Source organism: Ambystoma mexicanum, chromosome 11, assembly GCF_040938575.1.
Source record: "Ambystoma mexicanum isolate Mex_15411 chromosome 11, UKY_AmexF1_1, whole genome shotgun sequence".
NCBI lineage: Eukaryota > Metazoa > Chordata > Amphibia > Caudata > Ambystomatidae > Ambystoma > Ambystoma mexicanum.
In genome coordinates this window covers 137,386,931-137,411,044 of record NC_090934.1, presented here as the reverse complement: position 1 = coordinate 137,411,044, position 24,114 = coordinate 137,386,931, and the positions used below count along the sequence as shown (strand labels likewise).

Here is a 24,114-nt window from a genome sequence, read left to right as displayed (position 1 = left end):
TCTTCCTGAACCTTTTCAAGACTTTTGTGCACTTCAACCGTGTGACCTTGGACACATTTTGTTCTGATCCTCTTAAAGTGGATCCGGCTTTCTGAACTCTAACTTCACGGTTTTACTTTGCCTTCCTCTCTTGTTGTGTTCTTGAAAAGTGTTGGGATCCGGTTCAAATTATACTCTGCTTTTCTCTCCCTTTTTAAAACGAATTATTAGAGTGCCATCTGCATTAAGCGCTCACCGCTGTCTGAAAATAAGTGGGGCTTTACTTAAGACTTGTCTAATATTCTTTTAAGGGAGTGTATTTCTACTGTTTTTTTTTTTTTTTTTTAAAAGAGTTTATTGATTTTTCAACACAAACAACAATACAAACCAAACCGTAGTGCAATTAACAATATTACAATGAAACATTTAATCCTCAGTGCGCACTACCTCCCTGATCCCTCCCCCCTTGCGAGCCAGTTTCCATGTCACATTCCGTATCTGCCGCACCTGAGCGGGCCTCGTTGTCATCCGACCCTCCCGAAGCCGCCCCTGTCCCGAATATGCAGGATATCAAAGTCCTCCATGCCATCAAAGAGCCCAGTTCCTCCTCCCAAGACATACAACTCGCCTCCTGCCACACCGCTGTCTCGGCCTCCGCCCATTTCTGCAGGTCCTTCCACCACACCTCAACCCGTGGCTTGCTACATTTTTTCCAGCCCATGGCTATTCTCCGTTTGGCCAGCACATACGCCAAGTCTTTCAGTTTACACACATGTTTCTGCTTCCTAGGTCTGGAAAACCCACCTAGCAGGCATGCCCAGGCGGTGTCTATGGCAAGCGTGACCCCTTTCTCTCCCAGCTTGCGCGCCACCTCCCTCCAGAACCCCTCGATCACTGGGCATGCCCAAAACATATGCGTCATGTCCGCATTTTCTTCGTCGCATTTAGGGCACGCCTGTCTGCCTGCATTCCGGAATTTGGATATCCTCAGTGGGGTCATATACGCTCTGTGCGTGACATATAGCTGTACCTGCTGCAGCCTGGCATTTCGAGATACTTTCCTGTGATATCTCAGAGCCCGTTCCCACATCCCATCTCCCATCTGGGTCCCCACCTCGCACTCCCATTCCGATCGTAGGCCTGTCAATTCCTTTCCAACCTTCAACATCACCATCTCATAAAGCCTAGAGATCTCATGTCCCCCTTCCGTCGTGTCGTATATCCCTTCCAGCGTAACCTCCGATTCGTCTGCCAAGGTAAATTCAGGCCATAGTTCCCGAATTTTCATCCCCAATCTGTGGTATGTTACATATTGGCCTCCGTGTAATCCAACCTCCTCGCTAAGTTCCTCAAACGCTCTGATGGCTCCCTCCTGCCACACATCACCCAATGTCACCAACCCCACCGATTCCCAGTAGGTCCTAATAATCCCCCTCAGCTGTCCATCTACCCCCGCCAGGGCAACCAGTGGAATCTGCGGAGAACACGGGAGTGGGTCTCCCATCAGTTTGCATGCTCGTCTCCACACCTTCCACCCCAGCCTCACCATCGCCGGGTACTTCCTCGTAACAGTCTCAGGCAACCAAATGACTTCCTTTAGGAAAAATGGGGCACAATCATGCCCGAATAATCTAAGTTCTGGGGTCTCTTCGTCGGAAAGCCATTTGGATACAAACTGTAGTTGGCTCGCTATGTAATAAGCCTCGAAGTTTGGGAGTCTAACTCCCCCTTTTTCATGAGAGTTCTGCAACTTCCAGAGTGCTACTCTGTTCCGAGTGCCATGCCACAGGAACTCTCTGCAAACCCCATTTATTTTAGCAAAAAAACCCTTAGGGATCATGTATGGGATGTTACTAAAGTAGTGTAGCAGCCTAGGCAGAACCACCATTTTAATCATTGCTCCACGCCCCATCATCGCCAGGGGCAACTTCTGCCAGAAACTCATGCATGCGCGTATCTTCTCAACAGCCATCTCAGTGTTACACTTATGTTCTTTCTCTACCGTGTGGTAGACATCTATTCCCAGGTAACGAAACGTGTTGACTGCCCAGGGCACCTGTAGCACCGGTAGCCTCTCTATGGGGACACCCTTATAGCAGCCCAACGGGAAAATTTTCGACTTCTGGGGGTTGACCGCTATGCCTGACAACCTCGCATATCTCCCCATCACGTCCAGGATATACTGTAAATTCTCCTCCGGATGACTCAGGTACAATAACAAGTCGTCCGCATACAGGGATATCGGATGCTTTTCCCTCCCAATCTCAATACCCACGATGTCGTACTGCTGCCGCAGGTACAGTGCCAGGGGTTCCAGGGCCAGGATATACAACATCGGGGACCAAGGACACCCCTGTCTAGTGCCTCTGCTGAGTTGCCATCTCTCGGATATAATTGCCCCCGTCCGGACCCTGGCCAGTGGAGCACTATACAGCAGCTCCGCCCATCTAACATATCCTGGACCCAGTCCGTATTCTCTCAAGGCCGTCAGCAGCCACCCCCAATTAACCGAATCGAAGGCCTTTACAGCATCCAACGACACTATCGCCATTTCCCCGTCGCTAATGGATCCCATCTCTATCACCCGGTGGAGGCGTCTATGGTTTTGGGTGATGTTCCTCTCCGGGACATACCCTCTTTGGTCCGGGTGTACCAGTTTGCCTATCACCCTCCGCAGTCTGTTTGCCAGGACAGCCGTTAGTATCTTGCTGTCCTGATTCAGCATGGATACTGGCCTGTACGATCCACAACTATGCCCAGGTTTATTGGGCTTAGGGAGCGGTACAATGACCGCCTCTCTGAGCGATTCCGGCAACCTCCCCGTCTCGAACGCCTCATTGAGCATATCAAGCATCGGGGGGAGCACTTCCGCTCCGAAGGTTTTGTAAAATTCGCTGGGCAGGCCGTCCGTCCCTGGGGTCTTGCTAGTGGGTAGTTGCCGGACGACCGCCTCCAACTCCCCCAATGTTATCGGGGCATCTAATTCCTCTCTCTCTTCCGTGCTTATCCTGGGCAGCCCAATATCTTGCAGGGTCTCCAGCATTTCCTCCCGGTCACCGCCACCTGGATCCCCGTATAATTCCCTATAGTAATTCACAAATTGTTCGTTTATGCCCTCTTGGGTATCTATCTGCTTCCCATCCTCTCTAGTTATTGTCCTAATCGGGGGTCTCGGGGTTTCTCTTTTATATAGCCATGCCAGGAGACGGCCCGTTTTGTCTCCTCCCGCATGTTGTCTCTCAATATATTTTTTATAGTTTAGGTTACAGAGCCTCCCCCAATGTTCCGTACACTGCTGTTGCAGTTTAAGCACCAGCTCATTGTCTATGGGCTCGCTCTTCAGCGCCTGTTCCATCTCGCTTTCTGCCCTCTGTAAATCAACCAGGACCCCATTCTGCAAGCCTTTCGATTTGGCAATCGCCACCCCTCGTACCACAACCTTAAAAGCCTCCCACAGAGTCCCCGCCGAATCAACGCTGCCAGTATTGGTATCGAAATAACTAGCTATTTCCTCCCGCATATCTTCCCTAAAAACCTGGTCTTTAAGCGCCTCTGCGCGCAGACGCCACGTCGGGATCCGCGCTCTGGGGCAGCCATATTGCCAACCCACCACCAATGGCGAGTGGTCCGATAGGACCCTCGCTTTATATTCCGCACTAGACACCTCTATCACGACATCCGATGTGGCAAAGATATAATCGAGCCTAGTGTGCAACTGCTGCGGGGCCGAGTAGTGTGAGTACTGTCTCACGTTGGGGTGCTTAGTCCTCCACACATCCTCGAGCTCAAAGTCTCGCAGCAGCGTCCGTAGCGCCCGGGCTGCCGGGGCGGGCCTAGTCACTTTATCGTCGGATCTATCCATCCCCGGATCCAACACACAGTTAAAATCCCCTCCCCAGAACACCGCACTCCCAACACACCAGGTCAGGCTGGCACTCATAGTCCGAAAGTACTCTGCCGTGCCCTGGTTCGGGGCATACGTGTTCACTACACACATCTCTTTGTTCTCGATTACCCCTCTTACCATAGCCAGGCGCCCCTCAGTATCCAAGATTTCCTGCCTCAGTTGAAACGGGACATGCGGCGCCACCCAGATCAGCACACCCCTGGCATAAGCTGAGTACGTGGATCCCACCACCGTTCCACCCCACTTTCTCTTCACCAGCTCCAGTTTATCTCGGGTCAAATGCGTTTCTTGCAGCAATGCGATGTCTATCTTTTGCCTTCTCAAGTATAGCATGACTTTATTTCGTTTAAGATAGCTATTGAGGCCCCTGACGTTCCATGTCAGCAATTTTAGCTCCCCCATAATTCACTGGTATCCTGCCCACTCCCCCCCAACCCACCCCGCTCATCCGTGCCGTCCAGATATCTCATCCAAAATGTACTCTCAGGGCTCGCGGTCAAACTCAAACTCCCCAACGCTATGTACACCCCAACATTCCCCACACCTCCCATTCCCCCCACCCGTCCCCCCAACACCCTCCCCAACTGTTGCCCAGCTCCATCTCGGGAACTCAGGCCCCCCCACATCTAGTTCTGGCTGTTACACACAGAGCCCAGTAGGGTAAAGTCGCCCTAGCGGCCACTTAACTAAAAAACACTAAATGGGGGTGAATGGACTAGCCCCGAAAGGCTCCTTCGTATAACCACAGGTACGGTGCAAACAGTGCATTGATCATTTAGTTCCAGGCCCGACCTCCCCAGGCCACCACAGTAACTATATTCAAGTCCCATAGTCTCTGGCTGCACTCATTACCGTCGTAGAGCACTCAACTCTCATTGCCACCTTCATCAGCCTGGACCTCCGGCTCCTGGGGGCTGCCTTGCATGTCCAGCCAGCCCATGGCTTCCTCAGGCGACTCGAAAAACAAGGATCTGTTGTTGTGGATCACCTTCAATTTGGCCGGGTAGAGGAGCATATACTTCTTCCCCGCTTCTCTAAGTCTCCTTTTGACCGCCCCAAAGTTCATCCGACTCCTCTGCACCATCATGGTGTAGTCCGGGTAGGCCGTTATGGTGGCCTCCCCCCTCTTGATGGTTCCTCCTTTGCGAAAATGCTCCAAAATCCTCTCTCTGTCCCGGTAGTTAAGGATTTTGGCTATCATTGGCCTGGGCGGACCGCCCGGCGGAGGCCTCCTGGCCAATGCTCTGTGCGCTCGCTCCACCGCAAAACCCTGCGACAGCGCACCCCCGGTGATCTCTTGGAGCAACATATTCTCAATGAAGTCCGTGGGGTTATGACCCTCCAATCCTTCCGGGATGCCCACTACACGGATATTGTTCCTCCGGGCGCGCCCTTCTGCCTCCTCCGCCCTGTTCTCCAGGTTGCGCACTTTCTGTTCCAAGACATGCAGGTCGGCCTTGTGTGAGGCGCAATCTGCCGTGTTGGCGCTCCCCTCCTTTTCCAGGCTCTCCGTGCGCTCCGACAGAGTCCTCACATCCTGTCGAAGTAGGTTCACCTCCTCCCGAACTTCTCCCACTTTGAGGTCAAGCACTGTTTTCAGGTCCGCCACCACCATTTCAAGCTTGGCTTCCCAAGCGGTTTTCAAATCCGCTTTCAATTCAGCGAGCGCAACTAGCACGTCCTGATTTGGGCTAGCGGCGGCCATGCCACCTGCGGATGGCTTCTCCTTGCTCCGAGCACTGTCTGGGCCTGGCGGTGTCTTGGTAAACTCATCCAATGTGGGTTGTTTCACTTTCTGTCTGACGGATTTATTCGCCATTCCGCCACCACTGTATGTCGCGGGCCCGTACACTCCCGCCTCACCACCACCCCGGGAGAGAGGGGCCCACCTTTCACTCGCAATAGAGCGAGTCACTTCTCCCGCGCCAGGTGTACCTTTGCGGCCACCCACTCCGCCACTCAACTGGGTCCCCACCAGCGAGTTCCTCCAAAATGTGGGCCCTCCGTCCCGAGGCTGCCGCGTGGCAAGCACGCGATACTCCGGCACCCAAGTCGCGTGGTCCGTTTCACCGGTCAGCTCGGGTGGGTCCTAGTGCCGACCGCTGACCGTCACTGTCCGTCTCCAAAGCCCGTGATAAGTAATCGGTGCTCACCGAGACTCGCCTGTTCTCTCCCAGAGGCTATCTTCACACTTCACAGCTTACTTTGCCACCGATCACTTCGAGAATGCCTCTTCTTCGCCCCGCATGTATCTCCTCCGTTGTCCGGCATGGGCGCCATTTTCCCTCCGTCCGGGCCGCGACTCCCAGATCTTCGATCGCAATTTTTCCGTTGTTGCCGGGCTTACGAAGGATTCAGCTCCTCAATAGTTATGCAGCATACATTCATGGACGGGTTCCTTCGTTTCTGACTCGCGGAAGTTAGTATCAATGCACTTTCACACAGGATAAATGTAGGATCTTCAGGAGCTCTTCCAAGAGCGCGTCCTCTCACATGGCTTCCAAGCCACGCCCCCCGTGTATTTCTACTGTTATTGTATTCTTGTTGTTATAATGTACAGCGCTTTGGCGTAAAACGCTATATAAACAAAATAAACATAACATAACATCAGGGCTTAAAGATCATCCAGCTTTGACAATAAATTGTTCCATTGTAGGGAGCTGTACTCGCCCCTGCCATCAAACTTCTGAAACCTGGAAAGCCTCAGTGGACTTGCCTTACTGCCCTATTGCACTGGAGTGAGTTTCCATGATAATTCCGTTTTAGTGCTGCATACAATCTTTGTGAGCGCCATAACACTTCTGTTTGCAAAAGGTAACCTTTCTTCTGCTCCCCACACTTCATACTTCTATAGAGATGTAGGTGTATCGCAGCACATGCAGCTCTTCCACCTTCCTCGCGCCCTTGATTTGTTGCGAATCCATTCCAGAGGGGCCGAGCCAATGGCACTTGTTGTAGCCGGTTTAAAGTTAATAAGTTATCGCTCAAGCAATGTGATTTCCAACTAGGAAAACCTGTAGCTCCTGCTGCACTGCGACCTTTCGAACTCTTGGTAAACACTTGATCGTGTGTGGAAAAGTGTGCCATGGATGTGCCCGCTTACTAAACTGTGGGGGTAGATGGAATCCATTGTAAAGCTCTTAAGTTGAAACATTCTTAATGTTTGTTAACTTAGAGTTTTAGATCTGTGTTAATTGATTTATGTATGATTGTCCAAAAAGCTATTGGATTTCTAGATATAGACTGGTTGCTTTATGCGTGAATGTACAAAAAGCTATTATGTAGCTGTAATATACTGATTTATAAAATACAAAAATAATACATGGATTTCTAGGGTAGGAAAGAGCCTCTCTTCTGTAATGGAAGTCATAACCGCTCTTCCTTTGGGCATGAAGTCACTTCACTTGGCATGATAATTTGGAGTGAAAACACTGGCAAACCAAACTGGCATATACCAACTTGCCCTTTCAATTTGTGTGTGTGAATGTATCAGCGCCCCAAGCAGGCGTCACAATGACGTATGGTGGAGGAAATATTATTTTGACTTCCTATATTTGCATTTGATTGATTTCTAGGAGGAGCCTGGCTGTGCCCAACTTTTGACCTTTTATCAGCTCGCCAAGGAACATTTCCTGGGTTGCATTTTGTGAAGGATTACTTTATTGGTGATTTATACGACCCCTCTTGCCACCAGCTGGCACTAAAAGACCAAATCAATGTAAATAATACTACGGTTCGTGTTTAACTGCACTTAATTACCCAAGGGTTTTGGTGCAGTATTAGTACTTAAGATTACATTTTTCATCTGAGTTGTCATCTGGTTGTATGCAATAGTAGCTGTTTTTAAATTGAAATACCTATAGCTATGTAGATGATGGCCAACTAACATCACTATAGTGTTTGTTATTTTGGAAACGCAAGTATGCTATTTGTACATGTTCTTTACAGAGCTTAACAGGGAACCCGTTGTGTGACTGGCATCTGCTTGGAGCTGGTTCAAGGCCTCCCAGAGGCCTCAATCCATCAAGTTTGACTGGTCAATTCTAATAGGACAGCGGCACAGATGTGGGTTGGTGTGCAGGGATTCCCATGTGAATGTGGGGGGGGGGCTATGGCCTATTCTAGAGATTCTTTGCTGGACTTGCATGGAGGAAGCTGGAGATTAGATGTCTCTGATGACTCTGCTGCTGCCATACGTTGTAGGCCTGGTACTCTTGCTGAACCCCTTTCCTGTTTTGGAGATTCTTGACCACAAGCAGTATTCTGGTCCATCTGGCTGCCTCCTGTGCCAGTACCTACATGCCTGCAGCTTCTGGTCCCAGCTTGAAGACTTTGTCCTTGTGTTGCTCGGTGGACTTGAAGTGAGAGCCCGCCTGCTGCCTAGCTGCAATTGACTAGCTTGCTGCTGCTCCAGAGAATCCTTTGCTCTGTCGTGGACGTCTTTCACCCCTGAGGCTGTTTTGGGGACCGTTGTGGTGCCCTGTGCAGAGCCTTTTTCCTCGGTGGAGCCGTATGCTGCCTTACCCAGACCTAACCTGGACTTGAAACCCGACATCTGCACCGGTGATATTTGCGACTTCCTTGCAGCACCCATCAGCCAGGGCAGCCTCCCAGGGCCCCTGACCACCCTTCTATAACTGGTCCGCTTAGTCCGCCATCGGGGGTCAATGACGTGTGTGCATTCCTCCTTTGAGGCCCCTGTAACAGCAACCTCTATCTTCAGTGAGCTGGTATTGGTCCACCCTGCAGCCCATCTTCAGCAAGCCTCTAGTAGTCGAACCTCGGTGTGCTTTTAGTGTTGTGGGGGGGGGGTCATGATACTCCCCAGCTGCGTGGTTGCTGCCTACTGTTGGGACCTGTACACGAAAGTTAGTCTTGCCAGTTTCCCACTGCATTTAAGTTGCCCGTAGGCTCTTTTCTAGATCCTTTACAGTTATTCTAATTATACTGCCACTAACCTAATGCTTACCATGATATTTACTTACTCATACATGATTACGAGTATACATTTTTCAGCATATTCCATCTGGATTATTGTGTTGTGTGACACTAACTGTACCTTGGTACCTGCCCTCCACCCCCTTCTAAGTGTGAAACCAGACTGCTCTGCCACGTTGCCAATGAACGAGTTTGGACAGACTCGGCAGACAAACTGTGTACACCTTCTGACTTTGCAATTTATCACCTTATACCTTACACCTCCACCCTGTGTTTTATTTCTTTGGGTCAGTGCCCTTTGTTCTGTCACTGGTGGAGTAACTTACTGGCATGGTAAAGTCCTAGAAGGATGTGTGTGCACTTTATGCAACTGAGGGAGAGACCGGCAGAGGTTCACCGGAGCCTCTTAGTCTCGTGTCACTGTGGCACCCTTTAGCACTTAGCAGACTACAATTTGCATGAAGTTTTAGATATGTAAGGGAGTCTGCAGGCTGTGTAGTGCTGGAAATGGGTATGGTGAAAGGGCATGCAGTGCTCAGTGTCGAATGTTTGGTGAGGGAACAGTGCACTGCGATTCGGTGCTGAATGGTAGGCTTTTAACATGAGCATACAGAAACTACAGAGCACCATGGCTGAAGCGCATAGAAAACCATAAGCAACGATATTAACCCAAGCCTAGAAAACTAGCCCTTCCTTGCAAGCAAATAAGGCCTACCCAGACAGTGACTTCTCCACTTGACTGCAGTGGCAGGGTAGGAAGGGTGGGGTGAATACAGAGTAGAATATGGGGTACAGTCAAGCATAAGACTGAGAGCGAGAGCGAGGTGGGTGATGAGAACGCGATTTGGCCTCCTTACGAGTTCGGTGATGTGGGTCAAAACGGCAGTGAAGTGGTGATAATTCTATTGCTGCCACTTTACCACACCAATTTGAGTATCGAAGGGAAGTAGAGGGTCTACTTCCAGTTTGAAGGCTAGCGGTAAGCCCTCCATTTCACCTCACGGCGTGTCTGCTCTCCAAAAATGGGGACTAACTCCACTCGTAATCCTGTGGTAAATCTGCAGGACTAAGTGGCGGTAACATATTTGCTTGACATTTCGATGGAATTGCTGCCAAACTCGTAATGGAGCCCATAGTTTCAGACCCGGGAATGTAGATGGGTCTGAGGCAGGAACTTGGGGATCATTGTGGGATTGCTTCTGAGAAGGATAGGCAGCAGCGAGGAAAGATATGTTTCTTTCTTCAACCCATCGATTTGAGGTTTGGTTGGGAGTGTACTATTTTGGAGAAAAATAAGTCTGACTGGCACTGGGATCCGGTTGGAAAATTTGTGTGAAATGCATTTTGTTCATCTGAAAATTAGCTGTCTATTCCGGAAACAATCTCCAAACTGCTATTCATCTTTTTTTGTATTTTTTTTATTTTATTTATTAGTGTTTTAGTGTTTTGGTACAGACAATGTGTAAACCTTTCAGTACTACTCTACAAAAAAAAGAGAAATACAAAGAACTGCTATCTATGTAAAGTCTTGACGTTCAGGTCCAACATCGGTAGGTTGACCAGAAGTCCCGGAATTAGGCCCCCTGACACCCTGCCCGAGAGCTTTATTTTTTATTTTTTTTATTTGTTTTATGTAAACCCCTGTCCCGGTTTTAGGAAAGGGAGGGTGCAGAGATGCAATACATCAAGGTGACAATAATAGATCATAAAAGTTTAATAGTTCCCTAGATTTCTATTATCCGCTGTGACACATACATCTCTGCCCCCCCCTCCCAGAGTAAGCTCGACCCGCCAACCTTTCATTTCACAGCCACATACATTTTGATTGCGCCACAAAGTGAGCTTAGACCCAAAGCAGCAGCTCTTCTGTTTTTAACATGCTTAGTGCCACAGCCGAATCTGCATTTTATATGTAGGTGAAGTGCTACAAATGGTATTATAATGTATGATCCCACGGGTGATGTAGGGGGGGCGCTAGAGGGGAGCTGCAGGGGTTTGAATTGGTTGGGGTTTCTAGTCCAACTTTTATGTCTGTGGCCTGTCTCGGTTTTTTATTTTCAGTGGCGTAACAACCAATGGGCAGATTAAGCTTTATTGCTGCTCCCACCCCCACGAAATGTTGGACCACGTTGACTTGACCTTGCTGACCTAGAGAGCTGTGGCAGGACAAAACAGGACACAGACAATGCACGATGACTTGGGCTGCATGGTTAACAAAGTCCTGTCAATTACTAATGTAAAGCATGCCAATGTTAGCACCTACATTCCTATGCATACATTTTTAGGCAATTGAAATCGTGATGGTCTGTTAGTACTGGCATGTCAGGGGAGTAATTGGAAGGGTAGAGACAGGCAGGACACCAATCATTTTAGGAGCAGTTCTTTAGTGTGTGGTTTCAGATGTTAAGGAGAGCATTAACCTGCTTGTGAAATTGAAGCTTCTGAAATTGGAGGGACTTTAACTTTACTCGCCTTCCTCCAGGGACTCAATGTTACCCGTGCTCTGTTTCTCTCCAGGCTAGACTACTGCAATAGCCTCCTCCTTAATCTTCCTTCCTCCACCCTGCAACCCCTCCATCTAACCCAAAATAGGGCAGCAAGACTTACCCTTGGCCTTAAGCCCAGGGACCGCATCTCTCCTGCCCATCAAAGCCTTCACTGGCTCCCGGTCTCAGCACGGATTAAATTCAAATCCCTCTATCATCCACAAGGTTATATGGGGCTGTGGACCACTCGATCTTCAACGCTTCCTTACCAAATACTCCCCTTCTAGACTCCTCTGTTCCTCTAGCACCAGCTCCCAGCGTGTTAAGCGATTTGCTAAACAGAGAGCTGGTGGGCGATCACTTTCCTTGGCTGGCTCCCTCCTGTGGAACAGCCTCACTCTGCGTCTTGAGCCTGTCCCTCTTAAGTTCAGAAAAAGCCTCAAGACCCATCTTTACTTCTTCTCCTAGTGCAGCTAATTTTACAGCAGCGTGACTGATGCGCAGGGCCTTTATGTGTCTTCGGGGCCTTGACCCCCCCACATCACTCATCCCAGCCACTGTCCTGCTGCACTTACTTGGGCTCACCCTACCTATGGGTGGTTGCACTTACGTTCTCCTCTTTGCACTTACCCTGAGCACTTCTCCATGAGCATCAAAGAACCTCTCCCGCCCCCTTCTACGCTTGCTCGTTCTGAACACTAACAAGTCATAGTAGGTTTGTCTCCCCTTCCCTTTATTCTCGTTTTTTGTTTGTACAATTAATTCATTTATTTATCCTTGCTGTAATCCATTGTCTGCCTTCCCCTATCCTCACTCTGTTTACCCTGTGGACGCTTTGAAACAGTTTTGCTAATTGTATAAGCGCCTAACAAGTGATCAATACATAAATATAAATAAGCTGCACTAAAATGGCCTAATGAGAATGAGCAAAGTAAGTTTTCCCCTCCGCCGCAGCCTCTTAAATCTGCCCCACTCCCGACACGGGGTAGGCTAGCTTAGGTGCACCCCCGCCCTAATTAGATCACGCACGAAGGTGCTGGCAAGACTTCATAGTTGTTGGCGTGGGCCTATGTGCTGCACAGCATATGCCTACCCTGTTGCTGGCTGGCGATGCTGGGTAATGTAGGGCAGCACTGAAAGGCGTAGGCTGCATTGTCTGAAAACAATATAGCACCTGTTCTGATATTAATCCTAGCTCCCACCGTTCAGGTGCATTTAATGCAAATAGTCTCTCAGAAAGGTTTTCCAAGTTAAGTTTTGCATTTCTGGTTTTGTATTTGGACTAAATAAAGGAACAGCAGCCCTTTCTCTCGGCCCAGTGTGAACGCAACAGGAAGCACGCCGCATTTGCATCATTGTATGTTCAATTTCTGTTGCTGCTTTTGAATCCCAGTAGAGAAAGACATTTCGTGAGGACGTGCCTTGCACATTTCCAAGAATACATGTTGAGAGGTGGTAACCCAGACAGGAAGCACAGAAGAGGCACAGACATCCTGTTTCTCAGTCCTGTACAAACCAAGCAGCCACACTGCCAACATTGGCAGTTTTCCGCTGCGCGTGGTTTTTCCAAAACCCCATGTGGATGCAATATATCGCAGCTCATCACACCCGCCCCTAACCTCTCGGTGCTTCCTATTTGCCTCCTCGCTGCTGCCTGCCGAGCATTCCTCAACAAGCTAGCTGTTCTATATTCATTTTCCTTACATGCAGGTGTGGACTGGCCAATAGGGAACTCTGGAGATTTCCTGGTAGGCCTCTGCACCCTGGGCCTCTTTGGTGTGGTAGCCTATTTTATTTCCAAATGTGCCCATAGGAAAAGGGTTGGGCTTGCTAAAATTGTGTAATATGGGGCCACTTTGAACATTGTTTGCAGGGGCTCTTTTGGCTCCCTTTCCACCCCTGCTTACATGGCACTTGAGGACCTTCTACTGCAACCCTGATGCCCCATCCTTCCCCCTTTTGTCAATCACAGGCTCTGTTTGATGGTGGACCAGTACCACAGCAGGTTGTATACATCTCTACCGGTACATCTCCCAGAGTAAACTCCCAACGCCCCATGTAGCTCTGACATCCGTCGCACAAGCGGGTCCCATCCAAGAAGCGACCACTGCAGTTCAAAAGCCAACACTGAGCACTTTATATTACTTGCTTTAAGTGGGATGTGAAATTTGGGTGGGTGGGGGCTCTAGAAAGGGTGTATGACCAAGTTCAAGGAGTGGCATAAAGGGTGTTGGGCGTGGCCCTAAGGAGAGGTAAAGGGCTTCGGCAAAGGCCACTTGCTCCAAACGAATACATCATGAGACCATGCAAAAATACATTTTGGGTTACTCTGCATTTTCTCAGGTGGTCTTGTTTGCACCCGTTCTGCATACTGTAAATACATCTGTCTCTGGCTGGGTTTGTAAATAAATCACTTTCTCACTCAGTATATAAATAATTAAATCAGTGAGAAAATCGCCCTCCTTCTGTAAATAAATCACCAAGGCCAGCTTAATAGCTTGTATTAATTGGCCATTTATGGTTCCAGGGGCCTGTGTTAGTGCTCAGAGCTAACCAATGAAACAACAGTACTCACCACCCGGAACCCCAAGACTGATGAAGAGGATTCGTGGGGTGAAATAACCTGAACCAATCTAGGTTCAGGTCTCCTCAGTGAGGGTGACCTTTCCAGCGATACACCTCTCTGTGCCCCTGAGACTCAACAAGTAGAGGGACAAATCAGTTGAAAGAGCGGGAAAAGACAAAAGCAACACCCAGTATTCACCAGGCTGTAAAAGTGACGTGATTTAGAGATAAGCCGTGGAACCAGTAAGATAAGCAAATACGTGTTTTGACCACTAACCTTATGAGGGTGATCACTTGTAAGTAAGATTCCCTGGAAGGTGATATGATTCGTCTTTTCCCCTCTGGTGATGATCCTATGAATGAAGAACCGAATTTGTAGCACCTAGCTATTACGCTCGGAGGTTTTACGGAAGGTAAAGGGAGTAACACAGGGTCTACCTACTTGGGTTGAGGAAACGCTTTGTGTGATGTCGCCCACTTGGGGCGAGGTTCTAATGTTCTAATTTTAAGAGGAAAACAACGACAAGGAAGGAGGGAAAGGAGCAGCACGAGGGACGCACTAGCAACGGGTTGGTGTACAAGGCTGCATAGCGTCCATGAAAGTTCTGTGTACGTAATGGTAGTTCCAGGTGGAAAGGAATGATTGGACCCAAGGGTGGGGTGGGGGGGGGGTTTCTAGGCAGAATGGAACCGTGGACTCCGAATTGACAAACAAGTAAGGGACAAGAACTTAAAGCAGTCCGTTAAACAGGCAAAGATTTGTTTACCGAGATCCAAGGAGGCCGGGACAAAATCGGTAAAGCAGCGTCAGTCTGTAAGGCAAGCAGAGGCAGAGGCGTAGCCAGGATTGCGGAACAGGTGGGGCCAGAAGAGAATGTAGTTGGGTCCACTGCAGTGACATTAACCTCTGTAAATACCCATTAGCGCTACTGAGTGGGCATTTATAGATTTTGCGTGGGCCTTGCCCGCTCAGGCCCTATCCTGTCTACGCCTCTGAACAGAGGGTTCGTCATCGTCAGTATCGATAACCCGGGCAGAATCAGCAGACAAGCAGGAGTCCGGAAGTGGAGAACAGGATCAGAGTAAATGGTAACCAAGAAGTAACAAGACACCAACTTCAATCAGAAGCGAGTGCTTCCCGAATGGAGAGCGTCTTATGGATAAGGCAGTAGGCAGAGCTTAAGTCGCGGAGCAACGCGGTATCACATGACGAGTGAAACGCAAACCCACAGGAATGGAATGCAGACCGGCCCAATGGTGCCCGCATACTAATCGCCATGGTAACTTCCAGGGTTGCAGGATCGGGGAGGCCCGGAGCCAGGGGGAGCGAGATGCTCTGCTGCACAGAGAAGAGGGTGGAGCAAGGGCATTGGTAAGCAAAGAAGGAAGTGATGGGACCATGACAGCCTGTTGGCTGCCTTCCTTTGTTCTGCTGTGCAGTGGTCAGCACACCTGTTTGCGATAATCTGGAGACACTCACCCTACGTCCATTGCTTTATCTAGGATTTTGCAACAGAAAGAAACCCCGAGGTGGGGTTTATGGTATATGCATATTCTCTAAGGAAGCATCAATCTCCACAAAAAAGGCTGATTCACTTTCATTGTGCATTTGCTGTCCAAATGCAGACTTCTTTAAAAAGCGTGAGGTTATCAAGTGTGAACATGCATGTGGAATAATATGCACCCTCAGTGATGGAGTTTCCCTTAAGAAACATCTCTATTATGCTCTGCACCACACAGCTGCATCAGAGGCACTAAGAGGGGGCTCTAAACCTTGAGATAGGCTCCCATGCAAATGTTTCCAGCCCTGTAATCCCCTATAAGAAGGGGTAAGGGGGGGGGGGACTAGCTCCAATGTAAGGTACTGGGTGCTTTACATAAAATAAGAGCATTTTGAGAACATAAGATCCATAACAAATGTCTGTATTTAGCAAATATTTATAGTTTGTCTGGCTCTTCCGACCAAGGGTGCTAATTCAGTTAGGTGGCTAGGAACATGGGCTGAGACTACCAGTGAAAGGCCACATTCCAAGCTGCCTGATTTTTGGCTTCTCTGCCCGCCATCTTCCCCTGCAAACCCTGTTTTTTTTTGTGTTGTTCCCTCTCCCGTCTCCCCCCCATCCCACTTACCTGATTGCAGCGGCAGGGATTCACCGCCGCACCTCCTTTCCCTGCGTGGTCGCCATGGAAATGTACCTGTCTTCCAATTCCCTGGCGGCCATGTCAGTATAGTATTTTCTCTCTGAGAACAGGATACGCGCGAGAAAATACTTTTTTACACACTACACAGGATATTTCCCTCAGTGTCTGGGCCCACCCTATGGGTAACAGCCCGCCAACCCTCGCTTCGGCTTGGGCAGCGGGCCATTACCCACAGGGCGGAACTACCACCTCTGGGCATGTCGCATCATTGTTGCACAGAAGGGATAAACCCCTACTCACAAATAGGACTGCGGGATATTCATAAATTACACTATAATGTGCCTTGTTGAAAATTCTGAATACTAAATTCAAAAAGATCTTTCATACAAATAAATCAATGTATTTATTTCTACAGTATTGCAAAGCTTTCCGATTAGTAGAGGATTGTTGATATACAAATCACCATTTCATTGGTTTTTCATAAACCTATTCACTATACATAACACAATTACATTGCAATGAAAAGTAAAAAAAAAAAAGGTTTAAGTGCTTAGGGAATGGGAAAATGCCAAAACCTGTGATACATTCAAATCAATAGAGTGTTGGAACCAGGGTCGACGTGAAGACAGTAACACCAAGGGCCTTGCACACAAAGTTAGAGACAGTGCGCCTCACAAACTATTTCTTGCCTACGGGAGTGCATTTCGGCAGTCTATTCCGACCCTTCTTCAGGACATGCAGCCCTGGTATTATAAAAATAACAAAAAAGCTTTTGAATAATATTATACAGAGAAATACCTTAAAAAGACACTATGTTGTAACACACATCTTAAGTCAACTGACCTGATAATTCAAACAAAGCTCCACATTGTTTGCAGAGAAATTGAAATTTCAGTAAGATTGCGTATAACTGATACCCAACCTACCGATTTAAGAGAGGGAAGATTATTGACAAATGTTATTTCCCAAACCTTTCCCCTAGTCAACACAGTAAATTGCATTCTACTCTTATTCATGCCTCAATTTAATTCATGAGGTTCTGTGGTCCATTATTTAGTTTCAACCAATGTAGTTCCATAAACAGCCGGTACTACCACGCGCCTTACATTTAGGTAAACAAAACCAAATGCAATCTAATGTAAAAGATCAGAAAATATGTTTCAAGAAGTCTAGCACAAGGACACGAAGGTGAGTCTTACCCAGTACTGATTATGACGTGGTTTGCAAAACTGCAGAATGTCGACTGACAAGGGGTACCGCACCTGAGCGCATCTTGATACACTGTTGCCTGTTTTACGACCATAACATCATTACATCAGATGTCAGAAATAAAGAAAACACTGGAAATGTCGCTAAACTATTATTTCTTGGACATTGATAGTGAACACAGTGTTTAAAATATATTATATCTACAAACTTGAGGTTATGGCACTCTTCCCCACTTGGTGGGCAGACACATTTTCATGTCTTCAGATGCATTATTCATCCACATAGGAACGTGCCCCGCAATTAAACATATTCCAAAATGCACTTATAATAGGTTAACACATTTAGCTACTAATAGTGCTCAGTGCGCGGAGAGAGATAATACAAGACACAGTGATGCGGGAATCTATCAGAGGCTACATTGAAGAATACTTCGCCCAAAACAACTCCCCTGAAACGAAGAAGGCCCAATTTGGGAAGCCTTCAAAGCAGTCATGAGGGGCCACCTCATAGCTTTAAAAGCACAGAAGGATAGTCAATCTCGCAAATGGGAAGAGGAACTGGAAAAAAACTTAGCAAAGATAAGGGAGGAAATGACAATCATACATACCCAGAAACTAAAAAGATCCTACAGACACATACAAGGCCAACTCGAGGCAATCCGAATCAAAAGGGCAGAAAACCACTTACTGTATCTAAAACACTGGTACGCCATGAAAGCAAACAAAGCAGATAAATTACTGGCGAGACAATTGAAAGGCAGACAACAAAAACAAGCGATAAAAGCCTTGAAGGATAACAATGACCAAGTAAGCACACAATCAAAAGACATAAAAGAAATATTCAGAGGCTACTACCAAAAACTATACGTGTCGGATAAACCAACAGCGACGGAGCAGACAAACTACTTAAAAGACATAAACCTCCAGACAATTACACCAGAAGACCAGTCGGCACTGAACGAGCAAATTACGATAAAGGAGGTTACTAAAGCGATTAGGGACCTACCCAAAATCAAAGCCCTGGGACCAGATGGCTTTACAGCAATCTTCTATAAAACATACGCGGACTCCATAAACCCAGTTCTCACAGAGCTCTTGAACACATTTAAAGACTCAGCCAACATCAACAATACAATGAACGAGGCAAAAATTCTAGTATTCCATAAGAAAGGGAGAGATCCGTAACAACCTTCTTTGTACTGCCCCATAGCCCTAATTAACCTAGATGCAAAACTATGAACAAAAATACTCGCCACCAGGCTCACGCTACTGCTTCCCAAACTAATACATCTGGGCCAGTCGGGCTTTATTCCAAATAGAACAACGCACAACAACATCAGAAGAATTGCCCATCTAATAGAGAAAGTGGGGATCACCAACACCCCGGCAGCCCTCTTAGCAATAGACGCGGAAAAAGCGTTTGACCGAGTAGAGGGGTCCACGCTCTTCCGAACACTGGAAAAATTTGGCCTAGGAGATACCTATATCAATATGATACGAGCCAACTACAATTCACCATCAGCCCGAATCACAGTGAACGGGGAGCTTTCAGACACAATAAGAATTGAAAGAGGAACAAAGCAAGGCTGCCCCCTCTCCCCGATACTATACGCAATATTCCTGGAACCACTCTTGATGAAAATAAGGAACTCGCCTGAAATCAAAGGTATTACGATGTGAGGCTTGACCCACAAAATACCAGCTTATGCAGATGACATGCTGATCGCCCTAGCAGAGCCGGAAATTTCCCTACATCCTGTCATACAAACCATAGAAAACTTTGGCTGAGTCTCGGGCCTAAAGATAAATAGACAAAAATCGGAGCTAATGGTTCTCGCGGGCGACAAACAGGAAATACAGAAGCGAGCAGGGGAATTACAACTCTGTATGGTGGACGGAGGATCAGATACCTGGGGGTTACGCTCACAAGCACAATACAAGGCCTATACTCAGGAAGTTTCCCGAATCTGCTAACACAGGTGAGAAAGGACTTGGATAGCTGGAACCCCCTGTCGATCTCTTGGTGGGGTAGAATAACTGTGATAAAAATGACAATATTGCCCAGACTGCTATATTACTTCCAGGCATTCCCCACAAAGATCCCGCCCTCGTTCTTTAAAACACTAACCAGTTACCAAATACATGTGGCAGAACAAAACCCCTAGAATCTCCATCTCAGCTCTAACAGCCCCAAAGCACGAGGGAGGAATGGCGCTCCCTCACTTTCGAATAATTCAGAGAAGATATGGGAAGCACAAGATAGGGCAGTAGCAAGGAAAAATCTACAACAGCTGCTGTAGACCAACCCAGAACACAGACACCAAAATCTCAGAGTTAGTGAAATCATGGGAGCTCCGCTGGAAATATGGAACAAGGCGACAAAAAAAGAAACTCTAGGCACCCTTCATACCGCTATTCGAGAACCTGGAATTCAAGGCAGGCATAGAAAAAAAGATTCAGGACACGGATAGAAGCCAAATGCATAAAGTTAGGGGATATGCTTGAAAACCAACAGATCAGAACATTCACGGAATGCATCACACTATTAGGCCTAACCGAAAAAGACAGATACAAATATAAAAAAACTTCATCACTGGCTTTCCACACCGAGAATCACGCATGCAGCAACGAGAGACCTCACCCCATTTGAGTCATATATCATGTCATACCTAGGAGACAGAAAATGTGTGTCGACATTATATAAATTCATAAACGCCCAGACAGAAGAATTTAAATGGCAATATATGAAGAGATGGGAGATGACTCTGGGGAAAGAAATCACGAAACCACAATGCGAATACATCTGGCAAATAATCCCAAAATGGACACGAGCGATACAACAGAGCGAAGCATGGATGAAGATAATGATCCAATGGCATTACACACCAGAAAGGCTTCATAGAATGTACAATACGAAACAAAACAAATGCTGGCGGGACTGTTACGGAGGGCACCTGGAGACATATCTGGAGGGAATGCCCGAAACTGGAAAACCTCTGGACAGAGGTGAAAACCCAAATGCAGGAGATGTTTAAAGGGGCAGAACTCTTGAAAGAAGAGGTATGGATGTGTGGGTTGTGGGACCCCAAAGACAGGACGATGACGAAAACACAGAAGAGGAACTTCATGGGCCTCCTCATAGCCGCTTGGGTAACAATAGCCCACAGGTGGAAACAGAAATCGCCGCCAGGGACGCTAGATTGGCTGCAGAGGGTTTGGCAGTTCATAGCAATGGCGCGGATAACGTACAGCATCCAAGGGGACAGACAAAGCTTCCGATCAGACTGGGGGCCTGTGCTAGAACACCTCCAAAGTGACTATATGCAACAATGGTGTCCACACAAAATCAGAATACTGGACATGTTCAATTGAGAGACAAAGTTAAGGACAGTCCAACTCTCTGATAAACATGAAGCAGCCGGTGAAGGGTTGGGGAGAGAGAAGGGAGGGAGCTTGGGGGAGGGACAAAGTTTAAGTCCCACAGTTTGCTGTTTGTATAATCATAAAATTGCAATAAAACAACTTTTTTTAAAAAAAATAGTGCTCAGTGCAAAATGTTACATATGCTAGGCCTTGCAAATTCTTAAATCCTACAAGACCTGTAGGGCGAGTTCCTCCTTTCACATACTCGCCCTAATAGAAATGCACTTGCCCCAAGGTGACTGGTGTCGAAAATATTTACCAGTGATTTATGTAAAATGGTGCATGTCGCCATAAGCACACTTCATATTTGCTGAATTGCTTCCAAGCATGCACAGTGAAACCTGTATTTGCCATTTACTGCAAACAGTATGTTTGCAGTAAATTAAAAATAAGTTTCTAACATCCCCATACTCGCCAGCAACTATCATGCAAATGGTACTCTCACTGCCAAAAAACTACTTAACAATCCTAGTGGGCTAATAGATTATACAGACGTAATATGTTTACTGAACAGAAAGATAATATAGGAATATTATGTCAGTAGCTTCAGTTTCTTAAATAGTTCCTGTCTGTATTTTAGGAAAATGTTACAATAACCATATATGCAAACACATCCGGATTTTACAAACAACTGCAATTTCTTAAAGCATACATGCCTGTATTGTAGGAAAGGCTCGAATCATCCTTGAAAAACCTCTTATTCAGCATGAATCGGCATTAAACCTACCATATGCCCAGGGATTTGGTAATCTAATTAATTTCATTTTGTAAGGGGTTAAGACATTTAAGTAGGTGTCTTTCATATGTATAAGTACAGCATTCATACAATATGATCGGACTGTAGATTTCCTTTGAAACACACTAGCAACATTCAGACCATATTTTTTTGCATCTGCTGTTTCAGAATATTTTTACCTGATCTATTTATTCCAGGTCTATTTGTATACAGGTTTGCCAGACCCACAGAGGATAAATACTTCCTGATTAGAGTGTTCATTTTATTTCCTTAGCGTCTACCAGCATTAAAACATCTCCACGTGGGAGTACGTCAGTTTAGCTTGCGAGTTAGTCCATGCTGACAAGCACAAAAAAACGGAATCTGCTTCTAATATAGCCTTAATTGGTAGCATCTGCAGTTTTAAATATAAAAATTAATTAGCTGTACTTACACCCCAATATTATTTAGAAAAACCACTCTCTATTTTACGCAGGCATTCATGTTGCTTTGTAGAGCATACACCTGAACCATAACGAAACTTCCAAAGCTGCGAGCACTGCATTGCCTCCATGATTAGCTATAAAGCGTCTAATTCCCGTATTTGGTTGTACCATACATACTGAAGGTTATGAACATTCATCTGACGGGAACAATTTTTATTAAATCAGATAACAAAATAAATGACTCACTTCCGCTAGCGGTTTTGAGTTGATATAGAATTTATGTGATATCTTACACTTTCTGTTTCTTATTAAAACCATCATTTTTGATTTATTAATGTTCACTTTCATCTGATCGTTTGTCATGAATGCAACATACCCATGCAATAGGTTTTGCAAAGTCTTCGGGTCTTACCAAGTAAAACGACATCAGCATAAGCTTGAGTTGGAATTAAACCACGCCCTATACGGGGGACATCCGATGTCTACTACTAGTCTTTAAATCGATCCATAGTCTTGTCCCACTACCTTGCTGAGTGCATCTTGCTGCACTCTCCCTCTCGAACTCTCTCTGCTGCTACTCTCTTCACAACTTTAGTCCCCATTTAGTCCCCCCTCCTCTGCCTCTTTACACGTTTGCTCACTTTGCCTACTTGCTCCACTCCACTAGCCATCTAAGTTATCTCTTGAGTAGAACTATTCAAAGTGAGACTCGAGCTCTACCTGATGCAAGGAACTTCCCAAATACCACATCTTCCTATCCAATCTAACTGCCCAACCCACCTTTCCTTCTTTTTGACCTCAGAAATACTTTATGTAATTTGCCGATATGTAAATAATGGCATCAGGATCTCATTCTTAAAAGTATGATGTCAGCAAAAATCTGTATGCAAGTAAACACATCAGCAATAGTTCGAATACCCCACCCCGCCCCCGCCATTCCTAGAATCTGATTCACTCATACAAATGAGGATGGCAAGAGCCTCTTTTGCAAATATATTGGGGCAGTGCTGGATCTTCTTGCTCCCTTTTCCTATAAAATGAAATTTAAAACCTTGCAGCCTTTTGCATTCCCCTGATTGGAATACCAATAAAAGAGCAATCGGTCGGAAACTGGGAAACTCTTGCCATAAAACAGGTTGCAATTGAATTATTTCTCCAGTTGTTCAGAGCTTGGCGACTTCCACACCCAGCATTTCTTTGTCCCATATTGGCTTTTTATTCTAAATAATTTAGCTCGACTTTGATTAAAACGCAGTCTTTGTTTCAAACAGCTAACTGTGTTAATCACACATTGCAGACTGCTACTCAAGCACACATGTTTTTTTCTGGATTCCTTCGATTGTCGGTTATGTGCTAAATCTCTGGCTTGCTTGTTGTTCTTTGAGTCGCATGTTCTTAAAGTCTCAACTGCCAAATACCAACTTTACCTTCTGCGGGAATAAAAACTTGCACTTGGCATCAAATTATTTCAATCAACAATGCAGGCATTGGAGTTATCACATATTGATGTGTCAAATGCACTCCTCACTGGAGACGTTGCTCACCACGTCGCGGATTTCAATCTGCTTCTGATTGGTTTTTGGGGTGCCTACATTTGACAGTATGTGTGCCCTTTTGTTGATCGCTCTCCTTTGGGTAACCGTCAATTTTGGATTCCTTTTTAAGCCAGGATGCCTAGTTCAGACATGACCACACAGACATGTCATTCCCGTGAGGCATGACCACACACGCAATCTTGCTGCTGAACTGCTCCTCCTAGAGAAATCTTGGGTTTCCCGAAGCTGTGAACAGCACGCCGCTTTGAACGGAATCAAGAGCGGCAGCCACAGGTCTTTTCTGTGGCTGTCCTCTTGAGTCTGGCACTCGGCCTGTATTTCTGACTGGCTCCCTCCTTACCGTGTTTCATCACCGGTTAGACGTTTTGTTTTCATAACCGGTTTGGTGCTCCTATTTCAGTACTTTGTGCTAACTATTGTTTAGATGAATCTCTTGAATTGCACTGTACAGCACTCTGTGAGTCCTGGGGCAAAGTAGGTGCTTAATATAAACACCAACTATAAATACAGCATCTGTGTTTCTTAATTGCGGGCGCCACTGGCGATTTTAACCTGGTTAGCAGCTCAACCGTATTGGTTACGTTACGGCAGTGCCAAACCCACATTAAGCACCTTTGCTTATCTTGGGCCTTTAGCATGGTTAGCAAGCCATTACTGACCGGGTTAGCCCGTCCACCTAAAATCACTTTAATGTTACTTAACAGCTATGTTATTGCAATGCCAGACAACAGCTCCTCAGAACCAGCAAC

General features: G+C 46.7%; 1 protein-coding gene across 5 annotated transcripts in view; it reads left to right on the top strand.

The window, feature by feature from the left end:
- INPP5B (inositol polyphosphate-5-phosphatase B) overlaps positions 1–24,114 on the top strand; it is a 1,358,813-nt gene that overhangs the window by 280,663 nt on the left and 1,054,036 nt on the right. The window lies entirely within an intron of this gene.